Genomic DNA, 10,955 nt, shown 5'->3' with positions numbered 1-10,955 from the left:
TTCGGGTTCCCGAACCCGAACTTTTTTTTTAAAGTTCGGACCCGAACCCGAACATCCAGGTGTCCGCTCAACTCTAGTTACTACACGTTTAGTACAGCATATTTTAATGTATTACTGCACTTTTATCGCAGTATATTTAAGTGTTTTACTGCATGGTTACCGCAGTATATATCAGGCCGAGTACTCACGAGCATACATGTCCGATGAAACCGGTCCGCGGACCGTTTTCATCGGACATGTCTGCCCGGGGACTGCCCGGGGACTTCTGTTCGATGGCTGTACACACCATCGAACAGAGGTCCGTGCGTAAACAATACGCGGGGCGTGTTCGCCTTTAAAATGCTTCCACGCATGCGCCGAAGTCATTAGACGCATGCGAGGAATGGCGGGCGGCAGGACATGTACGGTAGGTCTGTACAGACGACCGTACATGTCCGGGCGGACAGGTTTCCAGCGGACTGTTTTAAAGCAAGTCCAGGAAACAGTTGTCCGCTGGAAACCTGTCCGATCCGCCCGAAAAAGGTCCGCTTGGGCCTACACACGGCCAAACATGTCTGCTGAAACTGGTCCGCGGACCAGTTTCAGCAGACATGTTTGGTCGTGAGTACGGGGCCTCAGTCTGTTACTGCACTTTTAATGCAGTGTATTTAAGTGCAATATAGCATGTTTAACACAGTATAAATCAGTGTGTTACTGCACGTTTAACACAATACTGTATATATACACGTGTGTTACTGTACGTTTATTGCAGTATATATCAGTGCATTACTGTATGTGTAACGCAGTATATATCAGTACGTTACTGCACAATTAACGCAGTATATTTGTGTGTGTTACTGCACGTTAAACCCAGTATATATCAGTGCGTTACTGCCTGTTTAGCACAGTACTTATCAGTGCGTTACTGCACATTTAATGCAGTATAGCATTACTGCGTGTTTAACGCAGTATATTTCAGTGCGTTACTGCACATTTTAATGCAGGCTATATCAATGCGTTACTGCATGTTTAACACAGTATATATATCAGTCTAGTGTCCCCATAAACCGGTCTCATGTAACAGGCTCTCCTCACACCGTCGTAATGCATTCCACGCTGGAATGCATAGGGCAATCGATATAACATCATCGCCTGGCGCCGCGTGCATTCCACCGTGGAACACGGAAGTGCGCCGCGAATCACCGCGGTTTCTCGAATCAGTGCTTATGATCTGTACCTGCCTCTACCCTATAAACAGAGCATTGTGCAGACTGCACACTGTTCTATTATTGTCGGCCGTAGCCGGCCTGGCTGCTAGGAACTACAGGTACCATCTGTCCCAGGCTGTAAACCATCCCATTCCTACACCTGCGCTATCAACCTCACTGTTGTTGCTGCGGACACCCTAAAGATACCTTCCTTCTTGGATCCCTACACCACGGAATCCCATTGCTGCTGAACTACAACAAGACTCATCCTCTGCAAACGAATAAGTAGCCATTGTTTCACTTGTAGTGCTTCAGAATCATCTGCTACATATATTGCTTCAATTCAGTTGCTGTATTGAACTTTGGCTTACTAAGTATTAACATACTGCTTGAGATTGTCTGTTGTGTTCTTAGCTACTTATTGTGAAGTATCTTAAAGGGACATACGCTGTCAAATTACCTGTGCTATATTTGCCTCTCTTACGCAACTACCAGTTGCCTACACCTTGCTTAATTAATATGTGCTTGACATAAGTTCTTACTTGTTTATGGGCCCTTGCCCTAAGTTGCAGAACATGTTTGTCTTAACTTTTCTATGCTAGGGGTTGAGGATATTTCATACCTGCTCCCTTAGTGACCTAATGCACTTCGCTATGCTAAAGTGATATGATGTAGAGAATCCCCCCTCTCAGAGTGGAGTGACGCCTGGGGTCCCGTACTGATAATCACTTGCATTCAGATGTGCATTTAGACTCTTCACGTGTATTGTATACTTTAAAAGGCTAAGGTTTGGTCACATGTTGTAAAAAGGCCAACCTTAGTAACTCAATACATTCCCTTATATGTGAAAGAGATGATGTAGTGACCCCCCAAACTCCTGTGTTCTGATTGGAGGGACACCTGGGGCCTAGTACTGAAATCTCCCATAACTTAGGTACATGCATTGAGATCCTTGCTATCCGCAGTTGTGGTTCACTCCCGTTCACCAGTGCCGTTACACCTCACTGCTATGAGGGCGGGCGGTGGGCATTCCACAACTGTCGGGGGGCTGCTTCTAATTTTGACTGTCCTATCATCCTGTTCCACAAACCTTCCTGACTGTACTATATGTTTTCTGCTGCACCATGGCATAGTTATATCTTCTTAGTCCTCTTCATAAAATTATCAGAAATTTGTGCTTAAAGTAGTAGTATAAAGTAGTATAGGCAACACTTTTTTTTCATTTTGGATAGAGTAAGGGTGGGATATAGCCCCTGTCAGTTTATTTTTTATCCTCCCTGTCCCATTGCAGAGATTTCCCTTCCCTTCCTGCCCCATAGCCAGACAGCAAGTGAGAGGAAATCTATGCAACTTAGGGGGACCCATTGCCCCCAGGCCCTTAGAACTAGTGTCCCCACTAGAAAATTTCAGGGCGGTTCTTAAATAGAAAGGGGTGTGGCCTTGACAGAAAGTGATGGGTCATATTTAAATTAGGGGGTGCATGAATTTAGTCAGGCTTAGGGCAGCACAAAACCTAAATACAGTACTGCCTTTAAAGCAATATATATCATTGCATTACTGTACATTTAGCGCAGTATACATCAGTACATTACTGCACGATGAATGCAGTATATTTGAATGCATTGCTGTACATTTAACGCAGTATATATCAGTGCATTACTGCATGTTTAAAGCAGTATATATCAGTGTGTTTCTGTATGTTTAATGCAGTATATATCAGTGTGTTACTGCATTTTTCACGCAGTATATATCAGTGTGTTACTGCACATTTAACACAGTATATTTGAATCTGTTACTGCACGTTTAACGCAGTATATTTCAGTAAGTTACTGCGCGTTTAATGCACCATATATCAATGCATTACTGCATATTTAACGCAGTATATTTGTGTGCATTATTGCATGTTTAATGCAGTATATTTCAGTGCATTACTGCACGTTTAACACAGTATACATTAAAGCGTTACTGTAAGTTTAATGCAGTATAAATTAGTGGGTTACAGCACAATTAAGCAATATAGTGTTACTGCATGTTTAACGCAGTATATATCAGTGCATTATTTCATGTTTAACGCAGTATATTTTGGTGCATTAGAGAATGTTTACCACAGTATATTGCAGTGTGTCAGCGCAGTTTTACTGCAGCATATTGTAGTGTGTCAGTGGAGTGTATCTGTGTAGTGAGTTTATTAAAGTTAAAGTGCACCAAACACCACTTTCCATTGAATAAAGTGCATCCATGTACACATTTCCACATCTTTATTACATTTTGTTAATAAGCACCCCCACTCCCCCATCATGTCTGGGAGGCCAACAAGGAGAGGCAGACGTCCCCATGGCACTGTGAGGGGGCCAGCAGCGTATGTGTCCACAGGCAAAGGTTGACTTAGTCTGTCCTCAGGCAAGGCAATATTTCCTCTGTTTAGTGATGTTGCCCATGCCATCCAGCCACAACATGTCCAGGTGGTAGACTGGCTTACTAAACTATCATACTCATCCTCCAACACCCAAGCAGAGACTAGTGTGCAGTCCACTGCAGCTGCCAGAGTGGTCTATTCTGCCTCCTTGTCCACAACTACACCTGCCATATCCTCAGCATCAGGCATGGAAGAATCAGCTAAGTTATTTGAACACAGCATCAGCCACTTACTCCTTGACCATGCACAGCCATTACTTGGTTCAGATCTTGGTACTGAGGTTGAGGAAGGTAGGAACATGAGCCTACAGAGAGTGGAGAACACTGGTAAACAACAAATTGGCAGTCATGTTCCCCCAGCCGCAGCGTATTGCCAAGTTGGCTCCAGTGATAATAAGGCTCAAGGGGATGATAATGATGAGGTAATGGAAGAGTAGAGAGCAGCCAGATTGTGGAGCTGTTATCTTCAGGTCCACTTCCCATAGCTCAGCTGTTTGGGCCTTTTTTAGCACATGTGCAGCTGATTGCACTGTTGCAATTTGAAAACTTTGCCTCAAGCCCATCAAGCGTGGCAAAAACACCAGCCATTTGGGTAACACATGCTTGACAAGGCCTTTACCCCCCACCACTCAGCCTGTTGGCGAGAGCACCTGAAAGCCACACAAAAGGGACGCAAATCTGCTCCTCCTCACTATAGTACAGGGTGTCCCAGGTCATCCTTGCAGCATGTCTGCCAGTAGCACACCACCAGCTATAGACTAGAGCAGGCAAATTTATCTGCCCTATCTGCTGGATTCTGCCCCTTTCTGTAAATTTGCAGAATGAGGTGTACCACAATTGCAGATTCTCAGTTGCTATTTCATTTCAAATAAGGCTATTCCAGTTCTACCATCAAGTGGAAGTTGTAGCGTTGTTGGGCAAGGCAGTCAACCGCAAGGTCCATGTTTTTTTTTTTTTATCATTCAAAAGAGCTTTATTGAGAAACAAAAGGTACAGACAAGCATAGCAGTCGAAGTCTATGGTAAGGTACAACAGCATTGCGACCCGAACATTGTATTAAAGTAACAAGGAATCAAGTCTCACGACAATGCTACATACATAGATATAGTAAAAGGCACATTAAAATTCTAATCCAACGTGAAATATAGATACATCATTTAGTTGTGCAAAACAAAATCAAATCTCTATGGTATCTAAAGCAACCCCGTCATTGGGGGAAATCTTTATTCACCATACTTATAAAACAGTTTGAGATGTTACCTGTGAACTTTGTCACCAAACATAAGCAGATAGAGGTGAAGTAGAAAGGAAAAAAAAAGAGAGAGAAAGGAGGAAATGGAAGCAGAAAAAGAAAAAGAGGGTTAGGAGATAATAACTGAAAGGGGGGTCACCGACAGTGTGCTGACGTGAGAGCCCGACCCCATCATACCGCTACGGCCAAGGCCCTGACGGGCAGAGTCATCGCGTTAGTCGATACCACCGGGGGTGGATCCGGGCATAATATTGTCATAATCTTTAGAGTACTTAAAAATGAGCCACGTCTGCCAGGTGTCATGAAAACTCACAGCTGAGCCTCTATCTTGTGCCAACGTGTCCTCCATCTCGTACACCTCGTCCACTCTGTGGAGCCACTCCTGTACGGATGGTACCCTAGAAGAGTTCCAGTGTAGGGGAATCAGCGACTTAGCCGCGTTCAGTGAGTGTTTGGTTAAGGATTTCTTGTAACGTGTCAGGGAGAAGGAGGACAGGTGTAGCAGACAACATGCAGCGTCTAGGTTTAGATTAGTTTCTGTAATCAGTTTAATGACGTGTCTCACCTCTGTCCAGTAGACAGAAATCATGGGGCAACTCCACCAGATGTGGAGCAGCGTACCTCTATCACCGTGACACCTCCAGCAAATCTCGGGTCTCTGTGGATCCCATCTGTGTAGTCTGTCCGGTGTGTTGTACCAGCGAGTCAAGAGTTTGTAGCTAGTTTCTTGTAACCTAGAACTGATTGAACATGTGTGTGCCATAACACATGCATACCTCCATTGCTTCTCCGAGATGTCCACGCCCAAGTCCTCCGACCATCTCCTCCTGTGTCCATCCGGCCCCTCCCCCCCAACCCGCTGCAGCCAAGAATAGACCACAGAAGTCGCTCTGGCTAGTGGGGATTGCAAGCGGCATGTTGATTCCATTTCCGTTAGTGGTCTTGTGAGAGCTGATGAAACTCTGAGTTTGTTTACATAGCTGCGCAGCTGGAAGTAGGTCCAGAGCCGCAAGCGGGGGAGATTATTCCCCAGCCTGAGAGTCAACCATTCCCTTCAAAGCACTCACCCACCAACAAGGGATCAGACTGAGGAGATGACCTGAGAGATGTGTTACCAACCCCAGGAGCAAAGTCTGGGTTGTCTGCCAAAGGTGTGAGAGGACCTGGGATGTTGGAAATACCCCGCCGTTTAGTTAGAAGTTGGAATATCTCCAGTGTGGGCCCCGTGACAGGATTCCTATGTAAGGAGATTGGGTAAGCAGACTTCGGGACCCATGGAGAGTACTTTAGGGCCATCGGGCAGATCTCTGCCTCTAAACCCACCCACTCCTTCATGGATCCATGGCAATACCAATCCACTATTCGGACCAGATGTGACGCTCTGTAATATGACCTTAAGTCGGGTAGACCCAGGCTGCCTGATTCCTTGCCGCAAGGTCCATGTTACTGCTGACATGTGGTCGGTCCAGCAAGTATGGTCAAGGACGATATATTTAATTCACAGCAAACTGGGTAACTCTGCTTGCAACTCATAAGGAATGGATGCAGGACAAGGCTCACTGCTGCAGCTTGTTGTGCCATCACAACTCCATACAGCTAGTGGTGATGATGCAGGATTGGTCATCTCCACCCCTTCTCCTCCTTCTCCATGCCCTCATCTGCTGAATTGTCACTAAACTACAAGTACCCCTTAAGCGTTCAAGGGGCTATTCAATGAGTCAGGCTGAAAGGTGCCATGCAGTGCTTCAGCTTGTCTGTCTAGGGCACAGCAGCCACACCAGAGCATAGATTCTGGCAGCTCTGTAGGGGCAGGCCCAGAGGTGGTTCACACCATGCCAGCTGGAGCCAGGAATGGTGGTGTGCGATTTGGTGGTGCAGCATTTTTTAAATACAGTACCTGCTGCCGAGAATGTGTTTTTAGCACGACAGCATCGCACTGATTCTCGGCGACAGGGTGCCGACATCTCGCACTCGCTTGAATGGTGACAGCACATTCCAGCAAGCGCGTCATAGAAGCGACGGGAGATCCGACTTGGATTCCCGCCAATTCTACACGTGTGCGGCGTTTGGTATGAATCCTGAGGGGGAACTCTCCGACGGATTTTAAATAAAAATCCGGCATGGGTTCCCCCCTCAGGAGCATACCGGGCCCTTAGGTCTGGTATGGGTTGTAAGGAGACCCCCCTACGCCGAAAAAACGGTGTAGGGGGCCCCCCTACAATCCATACCAGACCCGTATACAAAGCACGCTACCCGGCCGGCCAGGAAAGGAGTGGGGACGAGCGAGCGCCGCCCCCCCTCCTGAGCCGTACCGGGCTGCATGCCCTCAACATGGGGGGTTGGGTGCTCTGGGGCAGGGGGGCGCACTGCGGCCCCCCCACCCCAGAGCACCCTGTCCCCATGTTGATGAGGACAGGGCCCCTTCCCGACAACCCTGGCCGTTGGTTGTCGGGGTATGCGGGCAGGAGGCTTATCGGAATCTGGGAGCCCCCTTTAATAAGGGGGCCCCCAGATACCGGCCCCCCACCCTAAGTGAATGGATATGGGGTACATCGTATCCCTACCCATTCACCTGGAGGAAAAATGTTAAAGTCAATAAACACAACACAAGAGTTTTTAAAATAATTTATTAGTCTGCTCCGGAGGCCGCCCCCTGTCTTCTTTAGCTCTTTTTACCAGGGGGGCTTCTTCTTTGACGTCTTCGGGTGGGGGCCGCTCTTCGCCGCCGTCCGGTTCTCTTCCACCACCGGGGGGGGGTCGCTTTTATAAAAGCGCCCACTCCTCGGCGGGTTTCCTCCGACGTCTTCGGCGGGGGGTGGTGTGCTTCTTCTTCCGCTATCCGGGGGGGTCTTCTTCGGCTATCCGGGGGGTCTTCTTCACTCTCCGGGGGTCTTCTGCTATGTTCGCCGCTCTCCGCTGTTGACTCGGCGCACCCCGGTTCTTCCTCCAGCTGTCCGGTGCCTTCTCCTTTAGCGCTGAATGTCTATCTTCTTCTTCCGTGCTGTGACGTATTCTTCTTCTTCCGGGCTGTGACGTCATCTTCTTCTCTTCTCCCGATGTTGACACGCCGGCTCTTCTCGCTGAAATGACGGGTGCGCGGCTTGCATCGGACCTATATAGGCCTCACAGTCCCATCATGCTCTGTACCTACCCATGTGATACCTACCCATGTGATACCTACCCACGTGGGTAGGTATCACATGGGTAGGTACAGAGCATGATGGGACTGTGAGGCCTATATAGGTCCGATGCAAGCCGCGCACCCGTCATTTCAGCGAGAAGAGCCGGCGTGTCAACATCGGGAGAAGAGAAGAAGATGACGTCACAGCCCGGAAGAAGAAGAATACGTCACAGCACGGAAGAAGAAGATAGACGTTCAGCGCTGAAGGAGAAGGCACCGCTGGAGGAAGAACCGGGGTGCGCCGAGTATGATATACGATGTACCCCATATCCATTCACTTAGGGTGGGGGGCCGGTATCTGGGGGCCCCCTTATTAAACGGGGCTCCCAGATTCCGATAAGCCTCCCGCCCGCATACCCCGACAACCAACGGCCAGGGTTGTCGGGAAGGGGCCCTGTCCTCATCAACATGGGGACAGGGTGCTCTGGGGTGGGGGGGCCCCGCAGTGCGCCCCCCTGCCCCAGAGCACCCAACCCCCCCATGTTGAGGGCATGCAGCCTGGTACGGCTCAGGAGGGGGAGGGGGCGCTCGCTCGTCCCCACTCCTTTCCTGGCCGGCCGGGTAGCGTGCTTTGGATACGGGTCTGGTATGGATTGTAGAGGGGCCCCCTACGCCATTTTTTAGGCGTAGGGGGGCTCTCCTTACAACCCATAACAGACCTAAGGGCCCGGTATGCTCCTGAGGGGGGAACCCATGCCGGATTTTTATTTAAAATCCGGCGGGGACTTCCCCCTCGGGATTCATAACAAACGCTGCACACGTGTAGAATTGGCGGGAATCCAAGTCGGATCTCCCGTCGATTCTATGACGGCTTTGTCTCTATCGCGGCAAGCCAGCTCGGCGCTGGCTCCCGCGATGGGGCTCGTAGGTGGTCAATCTCGCCGAGAAAGGGAGCGAGATTGACACAATATCACGTGCACCTACTGTAGGTACCCAGGGTTGAAAGATCTGCTAAAGCAGGCCAGAAGAGTCTGTAGCCATTTCATACACAGCCAGTCCTCTGTTGGCTGAAATTCAGCTGGAATTCCACCTGCCCGTAAACTGCCATCAACAAGTACCTGTGTGAGTATGTCACAGGCAATGGCTGTTAATAAAGGATGCATTCACTGTACTGTCACCATTTGAGGAGGCCACAAAGATGGTGAGCTGTGACAATGCATGAATCAGTAACCCAATCCCTATTGTGTTCCTGTTGGAAAAGACTCTGCATGGCATTATGGGCAAGGCACTCTAGGTATAGCAGCGGGAGGAAGAGGAGGACTTTCTTTCCTCTCACGGCCCGCTTTATGCAGACACCATTTTTCCTACACCAGAGAACACACAAAAGGAGAAGAATGAGGAGGTTTATGGCCGCTTTGGTGTCATTGAAGCAGAGACATACGTCAACCCTTAACAGATGGTTTTCCATCCCCAGAACCCTTGGGAGTAGTACATGGCTGGAAGCAGGCAGTTCCAGATACTGTAATCCTCAGTGATCCTGAGGAGTCTGCCACTCATGCCTCTGTAAACTTGCAGTTCATGGGCTCCTTCATTATTCAAAGCCTGCAAAAGGACCGAAGAATTTGTGGCATCAAGGAGAAGGATCACTATTGGTTGGCAATCCTCCTTGACCACAGTTACAAGGGGAAAGTCTCGGGAACTCATCCCGTCCCCACAGAGGGAGCAAGAGATGAAATCTCTTGAGGACACCTTAAAGAGGAGTTTATGTAATGCCTTTCCCAACTATGGTAGGTTACAGCCTGGTGGAAAACATTGTTTTGAGGGTTCTGTTGGTCAAGAGAAAAGTGGCTTGAAGGGGGCCGCCTCAGTGATGCCTTTCAAAAAAAAATTAGTCCTTGGCGCCCACGGCTGTCAGCTTCTACATCCCATCGATAGCATATTCATGATATGGTGGGGGATTATCTAAGGGTGAAAGATATAGATATAGATAGATCAATTCCAATTAATGATCCACTGGATTACTGGTTCATGAGAATAGACCACTGGCAATAACTTGCCCAGCATGCAATAGAGCTGCTGGACTGCTCGCATCCATCATGCTTTCCAAACGGGAATTCAGGTTTTGTGACAGATAAGAGAGCTCATCTCAGCTATCCAGCCCCTGATGTCAATGGCGCTGATTAAGTGCTTTCTGTATCTTGAATCTCTGAAAGTCTAGGTTGCCTAGCTTTATGAGTGTTGATTTCATCTGGAAGGAATTTTTTGGTGTAGGTTTTATGGGCACTATTTACACCCAAGGACCAATTTTTACGAACCTGTTTGACAGGTGCATATCACTCAAATTTTGGACAGCAAGGCCAATTCTTGCTTTCATCAAGAGTACCTCAATAGGGTTAAGGTGTGAAGGCACCACCGACACCCAAAGACCATTTTTTTTAAACTGTTAGAGCCGGGCATCACATCGTACCTTGATAGGGATACGATGTGAAGGCACCACCAACACACAAAGACCGATTTATTTGTACCTGTTTGCAAGGTGCATATCGTTTAAACTTTTGAGAGAAATGCCAATTCTTGTTTACATCAAAAGTACCTCTATAGGGTTATGGTGTGAATGCACCACTGACACCCAAGGCCCAATTTTTCTGCACCTGTTACTTCTATCCAAAGTCTGTGAAAGAGACACCAGAATGTATCCAAAAAATCTTGAATCTTGTTCCAAGTGCACTAAATTGTGGCCTCATCATACAGACTGGCAAACCAAGCCAGTGTTTATAAAATAAATAAAGCTTGAATGGAAAATATAATCTTTTTGGTTTTATAAATGTCATTATTGCTGCAAAAGGCTCTATACATGGTACTCATGTGCCACATTACAGACAGACTGTAATGGGGACCCCCCATGCACATTATTTAACGGATTTTTTAATTTTTGTTATTTCTCATATTGATGGTTTCACTTTAAGCATTAGTAAATTGC

Source organism: Rana temporaria, chromosome 1, assembly GCF_905171775.1.
Source record: "Rana temporaria chromosome 1, aRanTem1.1, whole genome shotgun sequence".
Classification (NCBI taxonomy): domain Eukaryota; kingdom Metazoa; phylum Chordata; class Amphibia; order Anura; family Ranidae; genus Rana; species Rana temporaria.
This window is presented reverse-complemented; position numbering follows the sequence as displayed.